At 38.9% G+C, this 18372-nt stretch overlaps 1 protein-coding gene and 1 long non-coding RNA gene across 3 annotated transcripts in view; one reads left to right on the plus strand and one right to left on the minus strand.

Moving 5' to 3' along the window:
• Positions 1-18372, plus strand: part of trpc5a (transient receptor potential cation channel, subfamily C, member 5a) — a 126683-nt gene that overhangs the window by 64886 nt on the left and 43425 nt on the right. The gene's annotated exons all lie outside the window — the stretch shown is intronic.
• On the minus strand, positions 10136-14813 carry LOC107838188 (uncharacterized). The gene is made up of 2 exons (XR_001664235.1): positions 13593-14813; positions 10136-10647 (listed from the first exon to the last, which is right to left on the minus strand). It is a non-coding gene; the product is annotated as an uncharacterized LOC107838188 (long non-coding RNA).

Here is an 18372-nt window from a genome sequence, read left to right on the forward strand (position 1 = left end):
ATGCTAAGGCGCAATACCGCATGGTATTTAGCAGAAGCTAATGCTAAAGCGTCATACCAGCATGGTATTTAGCAGAAGCTAATGCTAAAGCGTCATACCAGCATGGTATTTAGCAGAAGCTAATGCTAAAGCGCTATACTAGCATGATATTTAGCAAGGGCTAATGCTAAAGCACTATACTAGCATGGTATTTAGCAAATATGTCAAGATAGTTGCAGTAGAAACTAGACCAAACATATTTGGTGAGATGTGTTTTTTAGTTTGTAATGTCAAACGAGAGCTGGTTGTCCTGTTCCTTATGTTCCCATTTATCTGGACAAAAGATAAGGACTCAAAGATTGAAGACGTTTCCTCCAAAAGAAAAGTTATGGTTTGATGAAACCAAGATTCCTTTGACGAAACGGAAACAATCACTATATTGTTTTAAAAGCCTTTGTGATATTATTCACAGAAACGGTTTTTAATTGTTGCCAATAAACCAATTAGCAAAAATACGTCCCAAATACCAGAAACATGGTGGAACCTTTTGTCGTTTTCATTCATCAATTCTCTAAAATGGGAATCAAACAGGAAAACCATTGAAGCTCAATGGGACCTGCTGCATTTTTCAAAGCCTTCAGTATATTTTCCTTAGGAAGCAGAGAGCAAAGAGGGATGGAGAGGAATAATGAGCTGGATACAAAACCAGCAAACACAAAGCTGAGACTTAATGGGAGTAAAATGAGGAAGCAGATGAATCCAGTGAGGTGGAGACGTGATGGGATGGAGCTGGTGAACAGAGCAGAGTTGGAAACGAACCCCAAGGCGATCCGTGTCTCTGCTCTTCCATCTCCATGCCGGCTCCCTGCTGCTTCCAGCTCTCTGCAGCAGACGGATCCTGCCAGACAGATGAAAGCCGGAGCAAGAGGCGGAGACGGGGAATGACAGGGACGAATCTGGGATGTACTCGAAGGGAAAGCATCAAATCTAGAGTTTTCCTTCTCAGGAGCAGATGGTGAAGGTAGAGCGCTGACGAGCAAGAAATGGAGGTCTTCCTCCATAAATGTTAGAAAACATATGATCAGGAAATACAGATTTAGGCAGATGTATGGTCCAGATTATACTGAGTTCATCTCAGTTCCTTAAGTTTTGAGCTTAATCTGTAAATTTTAAAAAGGGTTGAGGTGTACACTGCAAAAACACTCAATCCTACAGAGTATTTTATGTCTAATTTCTGGCACAAATATCTTAATACACCTGAAATGCAGCAAACATGCAAGTTTAATGAATCAAAGCAGAACAGATTAGTTAGTAAAACATCTTTGATTGGATTTTTCTCTCTTGTCCATCATGAACGATCCGTTTAAATGAATAAGTAATTTGAACTGCTTCTTTCTCGGTCAGCACTCTGCTGGCCTCTAATGGGACTGGTACTGGCGTCCCATTACGACCCAGTTAATGGCAGGCCTGAGCTTTAGTTGGTCCAGGATTCTTCTTTAAGCATCATGACTTTGGCAAACAGAATAAAGGCACAAAAAATTTACAAAATGTAGCAATAATGAGTCTGTTTTGACTAATTTAAATATTCTAGATGGATGGATGAGCGTTGGGATCCAAAGAGGCAGTATTATGTGTTTTCCAGAGACATAAATCTGTTTTCTTTCACTATCACATTGTTATAAAAATGCTGTAAATATCAAATATAACTTTGTAATTTGGCACCTGTGAATTCGGTCTCTGTCTCTTTAAGAGGCTTGTTCAATATCCCATTATTATTACATTTCCAATCATTCTTAGGACTGTTGAACTGATAAGTAGTTTGTATGATGAGCTCAGTAGAGGAGTAGCTCCACCGGCTGTTTGCTGATGGCTGCTGCCGCTAGTCTGGAGGAGCTGAGTGGAGAAGGGTTGTTTGACGATTCTTAAAACATGCATGAAAGAATCAAATCAACTCTCCAGAACAACCTTAAAACGTGATATGAAGCTTAAAAAGGTTGATTTAACCTAAAACAGCCCCTTTATTTAACTGTTGGATTTGAAACTAAAATCAAAATTTCTTTAATCAAATGATTGGAAAATTTATGAAAATGTGAATTTGGAAAAGCAGAAGTTGGATTACGTAAAGCTTCCATTACTTTTAATGTACTTCAGGATTCATCCTATAAATTACAAACGTTGCAGTTGAACTGCATTGATTTACATTTACCGTAACAAAACGCTGATTTCTAACTTGCACTGGAAGCGGTTTGAATGTTCTGTGGCGTCGCTGCAGCAGACTGCAGGTAATCTGCAGCGAGAAGGTTTCAGCAGTCNTGTGTTTTTTAGTTTGTAATGTCAAACGAGAGCTGGTTGTCCTGTTCCTTATGTTCCCATTTATCTGGACAAAAGATAAGGGCTCAAAGATTGAAGACGTTTCCTCCAAAAGAAAAGTTATGGTTTGATGAAACCAAGATTCCTTTGACGAAACGGAAACAATCACTATATTGTTTCAAAAACCTTTGTGATATTATTCACAGAAACGGTTTTTAATTGTTGCCAATAAACCAATTAGCAAAAATACGTCCCAAATACCAGAAACATGGTGGAACCTTTTGTCGTTTTCATTCATCAATTCTCTAAAATGGGAATCAAACAGGAAAACCATTGAAGCTCAATGGGACCTGCTGCATTTTTCAAAGCCTTCAGTATATTTTCCTTAGGAAGCAGAGAGCAAAGAGGGATGGAGAGGAATAATGAGCTGGATACAAAACCAGCAAACACAAAGCTGAGACTTAATGGGAGTAAAATGAGGAAGCAGATGAATCCAGTGAGGTGGAGACGTGATGGGACGGAGCTGGTGAACAGAGCAGAGTTGGAAACGAACCCCAAGGCGATCCGTGTCTCTGCTCTTCCATCTCCATGCCGGCTCCCTGCTGCTTCCAGCTCTCTGCAGCAGACGGATCCTGCCAGACAGATGAAAGCCGGAGCAAGAGGCGGAGACGGGGAATGACAGGGACGAATCTGGGATGTACTCGAAGGGAAAGCATCAAATCTAGAGTTTTCCTTGTCAGGAGCAGATGGTGAAGGTAGAGCGCTGACGAGCAAGAAATGGAGGTCTTCCTCCATAAATGTTAGAAAACATATGATCAGGAAATACAGATTTAGGCAGATGTATGGTCCAGATTATACTGAGTTCATCTCAGTTCCTTAAGTTTTGAGCTTAATCTGTAAATTTTAAAAAGGGTTGAGGTGTACACTGCAAAAACACTCAATCCTACAGAGTATTTTATGTCTAATTTCTGGCACAAATATCTTAATACACCTGAAATGCAGCAAACATGCAAGTTTAATGAATCAAAGCAGAACAGATTAGTTAGTAAAACATCTTTGATTGGATTTTTCTCTCTTGTCCATCATGAACGATCCGTTTAAATGAATAAGTAATTTGAACTGCTTCTTTCTCGGTCAGCACTCTGCTGGCCTCTAATGGGACTGGTACTGGCGTCCCATTACGACCCAGTTAATGGCAGGCCTGAGCTTTAGTTGGTCCAGGATTCTTCTTTAAGCATCATGACTTTGGCAAACAGAATAAAGGCACAAAAAATTTACAAAATGTAGCAATAATGAGTCTGTTTTGACTAATTTAAATATTCTAGATGGATGGATGAGCGTTGGGATCCAAAGAGGCAGTATTATGTGTTTTCCAGAGACATAAATCTGTTTTCTTTCACTATCACATTGTTATAAAAATGCTGTAAATATCAAATATAACTTTGTAATTGGGCACCTGTGAATTCGGTCTCTGTCTCTTTAAGAGGCTTGTACAATATCCCATTATTATTACATTTCCAATCATTCTTAGGACTGTTGAACTGATAAGTAGTTTGTATGATGAGCTCAGTAGAGGAGTAGCTCCACCGGCTGTTTGCTGATGGCTGCTGCCGCTAGTCTGGAGGAGCTGAGTGGAGAAGGGTTGTTTGACGATTCTTAAAACATGCATGAAAGAATCAAATCAACTCTCCAGAACAACCTTAAAACGTGATATGAAGCTTAAAAAGGTTGATTTAACCTAAAACAGCCCCTTTATTTAACTGTTGGATTTGAAACTAAAATCAAAATTTCTTTAATCAAATGATTGGAAAATTTATGAAAATGTGAATTTGGAAAAGCAGAAGTTGGATTACGTAAAGGTAATTCTGCAAACTTCTTCCATGACTATTAACGTACTTCAGGATTCATCCTATAAATTACAAACGTTGCAGTTGAACTGCATTGATTTACATTTACCGTAACAAAACGCTGATTTCTAACTTGCACTGGAAGCGGTTTGAATGTTCTGTGGCGTCGCTGCAGCAGACTGCAGGTAATCTGCAGCGAGAAGGTTTCAGCAGTCAGTGATTTAATTTAATCAGAGCCGTGCTTCCATGAAGTCCAGTTCGCAGAAACTCGGAGGGAGTCGATGAGCAGTCTGCCTTCCTGCTGCTTCTCTTCTGCAGGCGAACAACGCGCCTCGCTGCGAGGCACATCCCGGCTCTTTGTGCAAGAAGCTCTCAGACAGCTCAGAGTCTGATTTCTTTAAAAACATTCGGCGGTATCCTCGATTCAGAGCTGTAAATAAGAAATGCTTTCAGATTCTGCGCAGAGGAAAGGTTGGGAGGTGCAGAGAGGGCGGCTGTCAGCGGCTAATAAGGCATTAGAGGACGGAGAGAGCAGGCAGGAGCCGCTGACGAAACTGCTGTGAAATATTTGAGAGAGGAAGAGCTGGGGGTTCATATCTGAAACCGGAAATATGTCAAAACCTGTCTGAAAATGTCAGTTTCTTTTTACTCGTTATGAGTCAGACTGCTAAAACGTTTCTTAACGAGCACAAAACTGTGTGACGGACAAAATGTTTCTAATCAATTAAAGGAAATAAGCGACGGCAGTCAGTAAAAATCTCCCAAGTCGGAGACGAGTGATGAAATGAATTTTGGGAGAAGTTGCAGAGAAGAGACGAATGTCACGGAGGAAATGAGTCCGGGGAGCATAACGCTGTATCATTAACTATCCCATTACTGTTCTGCTGCTCTCTGTTGTTTTTTAATTGAGGGAATGAAACGGTTCAATAAAACGGTTCCCTGCAAAAGTTTTCAGACGTCCAGAAGTTCCTGCTGCTTCTGTTGTGAGAGCTAAATATTCACACAACCCAGTTCTGGTTTCATTTTTGTCCAAAGAAGTAAACTTAACATTAAAATCTGCTCAGGTTTCCATTTCAGAATGAATTATTGAGTCTATGAGGAAGAGTCGGCACCGTAAATGTTGATACATTCCCTAAATTTAAATTTGATGCATTTGCTAATTTGGTAAAAGCCCAGTAAAATCTTTGGAATATTTTTAGTTTATTTATTGGTAAGGATAAAAAAGTGCAAACATTTCTGCACATTGGTGTCCTGAAAGTTAAACTCCAAGAGGTTCTGGGATACATTCGCATCCGAATGCGACCAAAATCCGATTTAGTTCTGATGTTTTAGAAAATCCGATCTGTGCCGCGTCCACATGTGGAGCTAAAAATCAGATACGTGTCCAAAAGTTTTCAAAGCGTCGCATTTTATCCGACTTTAACATAAATTATGTAAAACATGCGTCAAAATTCTGCACCAGAAATCAGTAAATCAGGAGATAAACAATGAATTCATGAAAGAAATCTGAGTCAGTGAAGTGAATCACATCGCAGTCCCACCGCTTGGCTCCAACGTTTCACAAAGTTTACACTGTAAAACATCTGAGCTGCATTTAGTTGTATCTACTATCTTCTGCTCTTTAAGTTAAATAAATTCATCAAGTTTTAGATTTTCAACCTAAATCTTTGAGTTTGTGAAAGATAAACTCACAGCAGTGAGTTGTTAACTTTTTATTAATTTGAATAACATAAGTTTACAGGTTAGCACTTAAAAAACTGAAGGAAGAAAAAAACAGGAGTAGGAACTATTTCCCAGAATGCTTAGCGGCGTGTTTCTGTATCCTGAGATGGGAATGAGTTGCTCTGATCTGATTCGTGTTTATTTTAGTGTTCTGCATATTTTTGAGCAGAATTCATTGAAATATTTAATAAAATTAATTATTGGATCAGAAATTTGGCTCATGCCACTTAAAGCAAGAATTTAAATGATTCAAAAGTGAAATAAGTGTTTATTCTTATTGATATAGTGAGTGAAAATAGTCGAGAGATGCGTCTCTTTAACTTTCTTTCTTGCATATTGTGAAATAATTATTTGGTTTAAATTGCAGCATTAAGTTAAAACTCACAATCCAAGATCAATGAACTCAAAAAACAACTTTTCTCTTGTTGTTGAATCAACTTCATGAACTTTAATTTCTGAGTTAAAACCAAAACTATTTTCTTGTCGACTTTATTTGCATTTTTTAAGGCAGCAGGTGGATTTTTATTTTCAAGTTAAACCACCTTCTAATGTTTTACAGTGTGCTGTCAGCAGGTAAATGTAAAAACTGTGTGAGGAAAACCTAACATTCTCACATGTTGGTGTATTTATCAAGGGTTAACTTTAGTCTCTACTAGTAGAGATTATTCTTCCAAACATTATAATAAAAATCCTTTACAAACATTAAAAAAGACACAAAATTGAACAAAACATTCAAATCAGCTGCTTCAAAACGCAAACAAACTGTTTCTACACTGGTGAGTGAAACCAGCTGAAACTGGGACAATAAATGCAGCTGATGGTTTTACATGTTTCATCATCAGAGTCAGCACATTTATATGATTATCCCTAAAAGCCTGGCATTGTTAATGTGACACACACACACACACACACACACACACGGAGCTAAAAGGACGGCGCAAACAGGAGAGCAACGTGAAACGGGAGCGTTGGGAACGACGGGAAGCTGAAGACGGAGCGCAGAGTGAGGCTGTTCCATGTGAAGGGCTTATGTAAGCGTACCGACGCCGTTCGTCTCCGGAGACCGCCGCAGATCCTCCATGCGCGCGCAGACACAAATTATCTACACACCGGACACACACTCAAAAGTCAAACGTGGCGTTATTAATCCTGTTGGATCAGGTTTCCATCAAACAATCCATCTGAATTAGCTTTGAAAAGAGATTTTTTTTGGACATCTATTTATTAAAATGGTCAATAATTGGTATTAAATGACCTCTGAATGAATTATTCTCGCAGGAAACCATTTTATTGTCTTGCTTTTAGCTGTAAATTTGCGTTAAGTCAGTTTGTAGAAACCAGTTTTCTGTTTCGTCTCTTTTTCTTTTTCAACTTCCATGCATTAATTTGCTGAACATGAACACAAAGTGGTGCATAACGGTGAGCTGGAAGGAAAATAATACATCATTTTAATTCTTTATTTGCAAATTAAAGTCTGACAAACAGCTCCTTTTACTCTGATGACCCTAAATAAAATGTCGCCTAATTAGCAAACACAGCACTCGATTGATTAGAGCTGCAGCTAATGATTACTTTAGTAATCAATTATCCTGTCAATTATTTGGCCGATTAATCAAATAAAAATTTAGCAGTTTCTGCAGATTATTTAACCACTACAATATTAGATAAAAAGAGCCAATAAGTAAGAAAATAAACATTTTATTGCCTAAAAAATCCAATAAAATAACATTCCTTTAATTTATTCTTCCTCAGTTGTACATTGATCAATTTATGTATTAATCGATTATTAATTTGATAACAAAAGATGCTTCACACGAGATTTTTTCTCTTAAATCTGAAAATTTTTAAAAGAAAACTTCCTTCCACCCAACCTGATAGGTTCAGTAATTAACCAATTAATTCAGTCCTACTAATTAAACACCAACAAATGAAAAATAAGTTACAACTCTGTTTACGTTCCTGCTGGTATTTATTTGAAGATCTGTTTTATTTTCATAAATAACAGAGTTTGTTGTTTTAAATGCATTTTTATTTCTTTTAATCGTCCAACTCAGTGATCAATTACTTTGATTATGTAACGGAAATCCAAATCCGTGACAAAGCTTTAAATGAAACGCTGGACGCTGACTGATTCAGGACTGAAAGTGGCGTTTTCTCCATCTGGTTCCATCTGGTTCCGTCTGGGTCCGTCCTGGACCATCCGGGTCTGTCTGGTTCTGTCCGGTTCCGTCTGGGTCCGTCTGGTTCCGTCCTGGACCATCCGGGTCCGGCTGGTTCCGTCCGGGTCGTAGATCTGAGTGTTTCTGTGCTGCAGTGTGAGACCGATCAGCATTCTCCAGAGGGATCAATGCAAATTACATCTTCAATAAACTATCCATGACTCTCTGCGATCAATACATGTGGCTCCACACACACACACACACCGCGCACACACACGCGCACACACACACACACACACAGCTCTGCATTCCAGTCGCTGCCTCTTCTCTAAATTTTCCTCTTTGCTTTTCTTTCATCTTTTTCTCAATAAAGTTTTTGCTTTGACTCAGCAGTTTCCCCAGTTTCTTAGTAACTAGTTACATTTACTCAGTTACATTTACTCGGTTACATTTACTCGGTTACATTTACTCGGTTACATTTACTCGGTTATATTTACTCGGTTATATTTACTCGGTTATATTTACTCGGTTATATTTACTCGGTTACATTTACTCCAGGAGCTTTTTGGAAAAAACGTACTTTAGGAGTATTTTTACTACGCTGTACGTTTTACTTGAGTAATTTATTATGAGGTTTTTCTACTCTTGAGTAAAATGTCTGGATTTTCTACCCACTAAATTAAAAACGTGTTTTAACCAGAAAGTCACCAGACACAGACACACACCTGTAGGTTTTATCACAATTTCATAAGTTTTTTATTGAAGGAAACTGATTTGGAAACATTTTCTTGATATTTTTTGTTACTTATATGAAAATTTTAGTCATTTTTGTCCTTAAAATACCAAAATTTCCACTCAACTTTATATTTTGGTCCATGTGATTATGTAATTGTTAAATATTAAATGGATGATAATTTGATCGGTTTCTCTTTTTTACTCTTGAACGGCTACAGTTTGACTTTTACTTGAATAAAAATCTGCAGAATTAGCGCTTCTCTTTCCTCAGTGCCATCTTTGTCCACCTCTGTTCACCTGAACCAGTTTCTACCCAACGTCTAAATCGCTTCACACATGCCGCTGCTTACCCATAGTGCCGAATAAAACGTCTGATTGGCTGTTTGACTCACAGGATGTCATGAAGTTGGTCCAGCTGGCTGGCAGGAAGGTGTAGGAAAGAGGCCGATACTCTTCGCAACACCTCTGCAGAGGCTTGTGGGCCGCTCCGGATTAATGGGAAGATAAGTGTGAAAGAGAAGAACAGGGGAGGGCTGGAGTGTGTGTGTGTGTGTGTGTGTGTGCGTGTGCGTGTGTGTGTGTGTGTGTGTTCTGGTGGGATGCTGTGCTCGTTTCTATGTAGGTGTGTGCTGTTTATGTGGATAGTTTGCTCAAAGAAAAGCTTTTTGTCTTTTTGAGTCTCGGTCCGGTTCTCAGTCTGAGTAAAAATTGGTCCTAGAAAAGGTGCAAAAATACTAAATCTGCCTGCAGAATCTCTGTTCTTTGATTTTACATATGAGGACAATAACAATGAGCAGAAATAAATAAATTATACATATTCCTTACTGTCAGAGTTTAAGCAATCTGAGGGAAAAACAAGTAGATCTGCAACTAACAATTAGATCATTGGAAGCAAAGGAAGCGAAAAAAACTCAGACCCACAGGCTGATGTGTTGATTAGTTTTTGGATTAACTGGTTAATAATTGGAAAGCTGAGCATAATTAATAGCTTTGTACAGACTTGGAATCAGATGAAGCTAAAACTACGAGAATGTTTGGGTGCAACGTATTCAGACACATTTTTATTATTTATATATGCGGTACAGTTTTGGCTCGATTGCTGCTCTGAATATGTAGATTTTGTAAAGTAGTATTTTTCTGAGTCTGTACACTCTAGTTAGCGATTAATCGATTACTAAATTACTTGATGATTAATCTAGATTAAGCCGATTAATTTAATAAAACAAACTTTTTCTCAGTTTAATTTCTCTTAGTCGCTCTTCCATATGGATTCACACTTAAATAGTTGCAGCTCAGCAAGTTGGAGAAAAAGCCAGAGAAACGGGATGAAATCATTGCTGATAAACCAATACATCAAACACTGCTTACTGCGTGGTTTTGTTGTTAATTGTTTCGTGTGTGTGAGTGTGTGTAGTAATCCATCTTGGAAGAAAGAGAAGAAAACTTGGAGTTTCTCCAAAGCAGCCCAGATGCATCTACTTTCCTCCTCTGTTGCTGCAGAAAAACAATGCTAATGCTAACGCTAATGCTGGTGCAGGGAAACCTGAGCAGATCAGCACAGTAAAGGCAGCACTGTGCTTTACTGTAAAAATGGGACATTACATTATTAACAAATGAATTAATATTTATTAACACAGGACTAAAATAGTAAGCTTGAGCTAGATCGCTAAGTTGTTAAACGCTTAAACGCTGAAAGAAGCAAAAGGTTTGCACCAACATGATGTCTTCAGACTTGCAGGATGTTTGAAAACCGTCTCAACAAATTCACGAATTCAGGAAGGACTTCTTTAAAAACATCGACGGCCTTTCAGTCAAAACACTCGGGTATTTCCTGGATCCGGCTGCTCGCCCCGTTACACTGACTGCTGCAGGAAAAGGACGTGATGTAAAGAAACCTGCCGGGGAAAGCAAAGAGAGTAATTTTCACGTGTTTGTCGGTTCCCTCGGTGTCGTTTCTGGAGACAAAAAACTGAGAGAAATGAAGAAATAAAATGTCAGCAACGGGGCGAAAACAGGGCAACAGAAGAGCTGAAGTTTGTTTGACAGTTTGACAAATGACAGCAATCAAAAAGAGATGTTGGGGGAAGAAATTAATCACAGACTGGAACCAGATGGAGGTTTTATTAAGAAGCAGCAGACATGAGATGGAGAGGGGAAACACCCAAACCAGAAACAGAAGGGATCAAAGTTTAGGACTGTTTGTAAAGTAATAAAATGATTAAACAAGAGATTTAATATGTTTCTGTGGTTTGAGGATTTCAGACAGACCTGTTAGTAATAAAAGATGGTCACAGACATAAGGATACGTAATTATTAATGATGGGACTTTATGTAAATTAAGTCAATTTCAGGTTCCCTATTTAATTAGTCGCATTTTAATCAAATGTTATGAACATTTTCTATTCAAAAACCTTTTACTGCTGAATTATTGAATAAATAAACCTGTAAGCTCAACAACAAAGATATTTACTGTCTTTTAATCTGTTTTTTTAATGTTATTTAACCATCAGTGCCAAATTCTGATCATTCATGAAACTTCTTTGAAATAATATTTCTGTCTGTGCTGCTGCTACATGTTTAGCATTGAGATTATTTTAGTCTTAAAAAGCTTTGCTGACTCCTTTCAGCACCTTTTGGATACAACAACAGTCTTTTCCAGCATCCATCAGATTCTGTTTTAAATAAAAATTAATCCCCTTTGGGCCAATAGAAGCAGCTTTATCATAAAATGCTAACGTTAGCGGATGTAGGTTGTGCGTCAGGTTTAGGGGCATACCAGAAACGCACTACAAAGGTTCCGGCTTGGGACTTTCATTAAAAAATTAAAATTAAAAAATAAAAGCAATTTATTGTGTTAAAATCTGTGTGATGAAGTAATTGAAAGTCCCAGCTCTAATAATTAAAGATGAAGCAAAAGCAGTGATGCCTAAAACAAAACAAAGTCTAATATTTCTCCCTAGCCAGATGTTTAGAAGGAGTTTGTAAAACAAAATATTCTGTAGATGGACGAGACAAACGTGGACGTTTTTTAGACACATCTGTCCTCTTGTGCTGGACATTAAACCAACACATTTTAAAAATAAACCCATCATAACAGTCAAACACGGTGGTGGGAGTGTGATGCTCTGGGACTGCTTTTCTGCTTCAGGACCTGAACGACTTTCTGTGTTTGATGGAACCACAAATTCTTCTCTCTACCAGAAAACCCTGAAGCAGAACATCCAGATATCAGTTCATGACTTCAACTCTACTCCACTTCTGAGTGGCTCAGATTAACAACATAAAGAGTTTGGAGTGGCCTAGTCAAAGTCTGGACTTGTATTCAATTGATACAAGTCAACAGGCCTGAAAAAGTTCCTATATGGCTCAAATTAAAACATTTCTCCAAAGACGAGCTGGTCAGAATGGTCAAAAACAGATTTCCTGCTAGCAGCTAGCAGTAGCTGCTCAGTCAGTCCGTTATTGGGTTTTAATAAACCGGCCTGGTTCTGTGCCCACATGCTGGTCCAGCCCGTTTCTGTGCGCGTCTCTGTGTGGACATTGAATCATTTAAAAGTCTTTTTCTGTCCTTGGGGCCAGAGTTACCTGCAGTCTCGCTAAATTATACATTTAGAGCAGTCTCAATAATAAATAGATTGCGGGTCGTCATCCCGCCGGGGCCTGTTTTAGTACAAACACGGGCTTTATTGGGACCGGTAACGCTGTTTGGATCCCGGCCCGGTCCTAATGAGGCAGAACGAATCGTCCGAAACAAAAGCAAGTCGATGCGGCGTCCTAATAAGGTCGGCTGCAGCGAACCGTCGGCTGCAGCTGGATAATAAATCCACCTGCTTTTTTTGTAGTTTGTTTTATTCGTTGCTTTGTGAATTATTGCTTTAATTGATCCTTCAACATGTTATCACTCTCTGAGATTTACACACAAATCTACGTGAGGACGTTCTGTTTTCCCTTCGCTGCTCCTCAAAGATCTCATCTAAAAGTCCGACCTTTGACCCTAAACATAAATTTTAACCTTTACAAACTCTTTGAAGTGACAGGAAAGCATTTAGTGGAGGCAGACCGTCCTCGTTTTTATGTCCTTCGCCTCGGCCTGAGCCTCACAGGAATCACTCAGCAGCTGCACACACACATTAGCTTTAGCTCTGTTTGGAAACGGCTTTTTTTGCTAATTGTTTCATGAAGCTGCTGCAAATTGCACGCATGCACAAATCCACAGAAAGTGTCACTAATCTGATCAGCAGCCAAGCAGGAGAAAGTGGGACACAGAAAGCTGCTGCCGGATTTTTTTCAACCCGTCTCCTCGCTTTCTGAATGCGGTTACGCAACGCGCTTTCTCCGCTGTTCTCTCTGTGTATCACCTCGTAGTGTGCACTTCTGCTTTCTATTTCTGAGCAACATTGATGTATTTCAAGCGTTTTTCTCTTTTTGTGCCAGAATGGATGTAAACCTCTGTGAAAAGTTAAAATACAAAAGAAGCTCCCAGAGATGCACTTTTCTTTTGTTGCTTTCTTTTTGTGTTTATCATTTCCAAACGGTGATGAGTTGATTCTTCTGCAGGTTCCTGAAAGGCTATTTTCAGCGCAGCGCGGTTTTAATCGTTTAAACCTCATGCCAGTGTGCTCCGTTGCTGCTTGAAATGAACTGAGCTGAGTAGGGGGAGTGGGTGTATGAAAAAGAACTGGCACCAGACAGATGAATAAAAGTTATGCAAAGAGGCGAATACAATAAGAGAGGACAAAACTGTAAAACAGTGAAGCAGGAAAACTGAGCACTGCTCACGAGAAGCTGCAAAATATATAAAAAAAACTAAAACTGGCAACAGAAAACTCTGAATACCAACCTGAACAAACCGTCCCGTCCCCATGTTTAAAACATGGCAGTGGTAGCGTCATGCTGTGGGGGTTCGTTTCTCCAGCAGGATCAGAGAAGCTGGTCTGATTTGATGGAAACATGGAACCAAGAAGCTGCAGAAGATTTAAGACCAAAACATGCAGCCAGAGCTGATTTAGATTAAAACATGTTCATGTATTAGAATGGCCCAGTCAAAGCCCAAACCTTTGTCTAATAGAAAATAGCATTTTACATTCTGTGAAGTAGAAACAGCAAAAGTTTCAGTGTCTAGATGTGCAAAAAGGATCACCACGGTTTTCACATTATTTGAAATAAATGTTTGAAACTGTCATTTTTAATACACACACAAGTATTCATTATTCTTTTTTTTTTTTTTTTTGCTTTTTAAACACCGCAGAGTTTTTTTATTTTTCCTGCTGTAACGTGAACAGGTAGAAGCAGCATAAATACTTCTGTGAAACCCTGTGAACATGCGACTAAGAGGACAGAAACTCGAGTGTGAGCCCAGAAAGTGAATTAGCGTTAGCGTGACTTTGGGTAAGCTGATTGCTTTCTTTTAACATTGAGGGCAGATTACATCATGCTGTAGAGAAATTAAATTACCCAGCACTGCTGAGTGTATTTCTGAGATCACAGCAGAAATTGGCCTATTAATTGAATTAGCTGGGAAGCAGCTTTTTGGTAACGCAGTCGAAGAGACTGAGGTTCAGGGCTTTTGCAGCAGGTTAGCTCAGCTTCCCTTCCTGCGACTCGCTTCTGTTTTTCAGCCTGGATGTTTCTGGTGAGGGTCGCAGCAGGAGAGGCGAGGCAGCGCAAAACAAGTTCATTACTTTTTTTTTTTTTTGCACAAAATCATTTTTAGATTATGAGATTTCAGCCGTTTTAGGGCGTCTCGTCACTTTAAATCCAAATCAGCTGCTTTTGGCCAACTCGACGTTTACACTCTCGTGAGAACTGCTGCAAACAGAAGCGCAATTATACCACCGTGCATCTGTGAAAAGCTTTAGTTTTTGCTTCAAGTAGTTTCTGGATGGTAAGTGAACAGCAAAACATTTCTCTCGTTCTGCTTTGGTTGCTAGGCGACGGCCTGGGCTGGCTGGGGTTGCTAGGTAACGGCGCAGTTTGACTCGACACTCGGGAGAATTTTGAAACGGTTCATTTTCCAGACAGCAGAAAACATGAAGTTATTCCCAGAAAACGGTTGGTTGGTTGTTTTTGTTTAGGCGCTTGTGCTGTTTTTAGAAGCAGCAGAAACACAAACGGAAGTACAGAAATATGCAAATGTGTGTTTTGCATAATATGTTCCTGGTAGCAGAACATGCAAGCAGCAAAGAGCTGACTTTCCTACTTACAGTATCAACTGAAACATCATTTTCTATGTTTTCATCACGGAAACAAGTTTGAATTGTTGTTTCTAACACAAAAACTTTGCCTTATGTGCCACAGAGCAGCCCGGATTACAAACCATCATATATGAATACTATTATTTACCTCTTTTATAGCCTTTTAAATAATATTTAGCTTTTTAAAATTGGATGAAAACCATTTGTTGTACATTAAAGGACAATGCTGCAGTTGTTTAAATTTTTCTTATTGTCTCTGCTGCCTAAATACAGCAGGTAACACTGGAGATCATATTATAAATGTTTTAGTACAACAACCTTTGGTACAAAACTTTCAGCAAGCGGGTTTTAAAAAAAGGCCATCGGTCATGTTAGACGCAACCCAAAATGATCCTCATATATTTCTTGGTGATTGTGCTGGAAGTGGCTGCTGTTTTCTAGTTTCTAGCCTCCAGTTTGCCCAGATTAGATGGAGCAGAAACGAAGCTCTTTAATTTTACAGCCATTACAGTCATTTACAACACATGGCTGCCTCCTCACTAAATGTGCTACGCTTGGCAAACCTCTAAAGCTGGCAGCAGTTTGAATATTTAAAGCACCTGGACTGAGACCTCAACAGTCGACAGAGTGAACCGGATGTGAGAGCTTTGAGTGAGATTCTGACATTTGGGCTCAAATTCAGTTCGGTTCTGCAGACAAACGGAGAGCAAATGATTGGGTCTGCGTTTTATCCCCTCTGGTAGCTGTGTTTACATTCTAGTACTCTCTGTGTGGTGGTAGCAGCGGTTGTTATTGTTTTATTAATGAAAACGGGACAATTCCCTGCAGTCTGCAGATCCATGTTGCCTCATTCAAAATGAAAGAGCGTGTGTGTGTGTTCGTGTGTGTGTTTTGTTGGACCCAGAAACGGCTCAGTTTTGTGTTTAGCTGACTGGAAGATGACTCTTTTTAACCTTATGGGTGCTTCCTCTAACAGTTTATGGGCTACACAAAACGTGTTCATTACAATTTTTTGCTTAAAATCCTTCTTAGATCAGGAGATTTTAGTTTGCTCAGTCCTGCCTACTTTGAAAAGCAGAAGTGGAGCCTCCTGCACAACCATCAACAATGTAGCAAGTGGTTTCTGGGTGGTTAGTCAACAGCTAAGCGTGTCACAATAAACAATAAATCAATTAATCGCATGATAAATGAACACCAGCTCAATAATTTCCATTTGCATGAATTTGTCGTTTGTCTCATTTTCCTCTTTCTGTCAAAAACTGGATAACAAAAGTCTTGAGTCTGGCGCTTTGTTTCAACTAGACAATTTTGTTTACTTCATAGCTCATTTTACTTGTTGTGTCTGTTGTTTTTGTTCATTTATTTCGGATATTTAAAATGTCTTTCAGTTCCAGTGTTAAATGTTCATTAGCATTTTAAGTTTATTGATCTTTGAGAATGTGTTCTCGCATTATTAAGCCATTACCGTTAAATTACTTGAAAATGGCCTCAAAACAACAATACTTTTGTTTATCGCAATAACTTCTGGGACAATTTATTATCTATTACAGTTTGTAATTGTGGCAGGCTGCAAAAGAACAAAACACAGCAGTCAGTGTAGTGCGGTAAAACCAGCTGACCAAACATGCTGGAGTTCCACTTTGGTTGCTAGGTAACGAACTGAACTCTGCTGGGGTTGCCAGGCAATTGTGAAATGCAACTCAACAATTGGGAGGTTTTTGTGAAGCAGTTTGTTTTCCAGACATCAAAAAACATGAAGTTATTGCCAGAAAAATGGCTGGATGTTTTTGTTTTTATTAGTATTTTTAAGCGCCTGTGTTGTTTTTGTAAGCAGTAGAAACTCAAAACAAAGTACAGACACATGCAGAATTTGAACTTTTTGCATAATAGGTTCCCTTTATGTTCCCTACATGAGTGCTTTACAGTCAACTCATGTAAAGCACTTTGAATTGCCTTGTTGCTGAAAATGTGCTATATAAATAAAATTACCTTGCCTTACCTTTAAAGTGAAGCAAAACTAGAATACAAGCAGCTACTCGTGTTTCTTTGTGTTTTATTACCTTACGGTTTATGGCGGTGCAGCGGTTCCTGCATTCTTCCATAACTTAACTCTCACTTCTCGAAGCCTCTTTACGTTCCTCCTCCTTTACGTTGCTGCGTTCGACCCGGTCCAGTGTAAACAGTCTTGTGTTGGTGTTCTGGCAGCTCTTGGGTCAGCAGCCACTACCTGTCCGTGGGCGAACGCGGAGCTGCAGTCCTTGTGTAACGCCTGCCCTGCCCGGTGTCACGTAACCTGCAGAAGCTGCAGCAGCGGAAATGCAAATTATGTAAAACCCCATTCATCCTGCTGCGCGGAGCACGGCCGCTTCTCTCCAGCAGGTTATCGTGAGTCATCAGAGCTCCACCGGTCCAGCTGTGAGCAGCTCAATAAACGGGAATTTAGGACCAACTTTTCCACTTGGACAGTTTCCCAGTGTACGCCTCGTCCCTGGAGGATCCACCAGATAACTCTCTGCATTCGTTAACGATTAGGAAGAGAAGGAAGTTTTTTAGGGGGGGTTTTGTGCCTTTGCTGCTGCAGTTTATAGGAGAAAAGATGAAATAAGAATATATTAATAAGAATGATGTTTAGCATCAAAGCAGTTTTATTTTTTTGGTCATTCCTGGACGGAGTCCACTGATTTTATCACTTTAGAGTCTGCAGGCTGCCAGCAGGGCACATTTCATGGACTGTTTTGTTCCGGCTGCTGTTGTGTGTGGATTTGGTGCTTGTGTAGGTGTTGTTTGTTTTAGCTGTCTGCAATTTAAATGTTTGTTTTTTTTCTGATTTCTTCTTTAAAAGACTCTTTCAAATCGGTTTAAAAGACGTGCAACACATATTTCCAAATCATTTCTCATGTTTTTTACTTACTTAGTTATACTTATAGTTATACTTTAGGCCCAAAACTGTCCCTGTCATAAAAGTGATAAAACATTTCTGGGTTTTTTATTCTGAAAAGTATAAAATCCTTTCAGCTGCTTCAACCTAAACATAGATATAAAGGTATTTTACTACATAGTCCTGACTTAAGATATTTTTTTCTTTACTGTTTTCTAACCAAAGTTTCTTTTTCTGATGGGAATGACTCAAAACAGTCGACTTGTTGTAAATTTGACATGTTTGAACCCAAAAATGCAGAAAAGCAAATATGCAGCCGTTTTTTTCAAACGGACCAAGCAAGGACCAGCAATGTGATAAACAGAAATAGTGAAATGTAAAATGTTCAGAAATTAAATACATTTAGATTAAATAATATGAAAGTTATGTTTCAGTCCATAATATTTATTTTCGTTTTGGTGAAATTTTGTTTTATAATTTTTCAGTCATTGAATTTTTCAAAAATAAAATGTACTCAGATTGATGTGATGTTTTAGTTCAACCAAAAA

Source organism: Poecilia formosa, unplaced genomic scaffold, assembly GCF_000485575.1.
Source record: "Poecilia formosa unplaced genomic scaffold, Poecilia_formosa-5.1.2 Scaffold218, whole genome shotgun sequence".
Lineage (NCBI taxonomy): Eukaryota > Metazoa > Chordata > Actinopteri > Cyprinodontiformes > Poeciliidae > Poecilia > Poecilia formosa.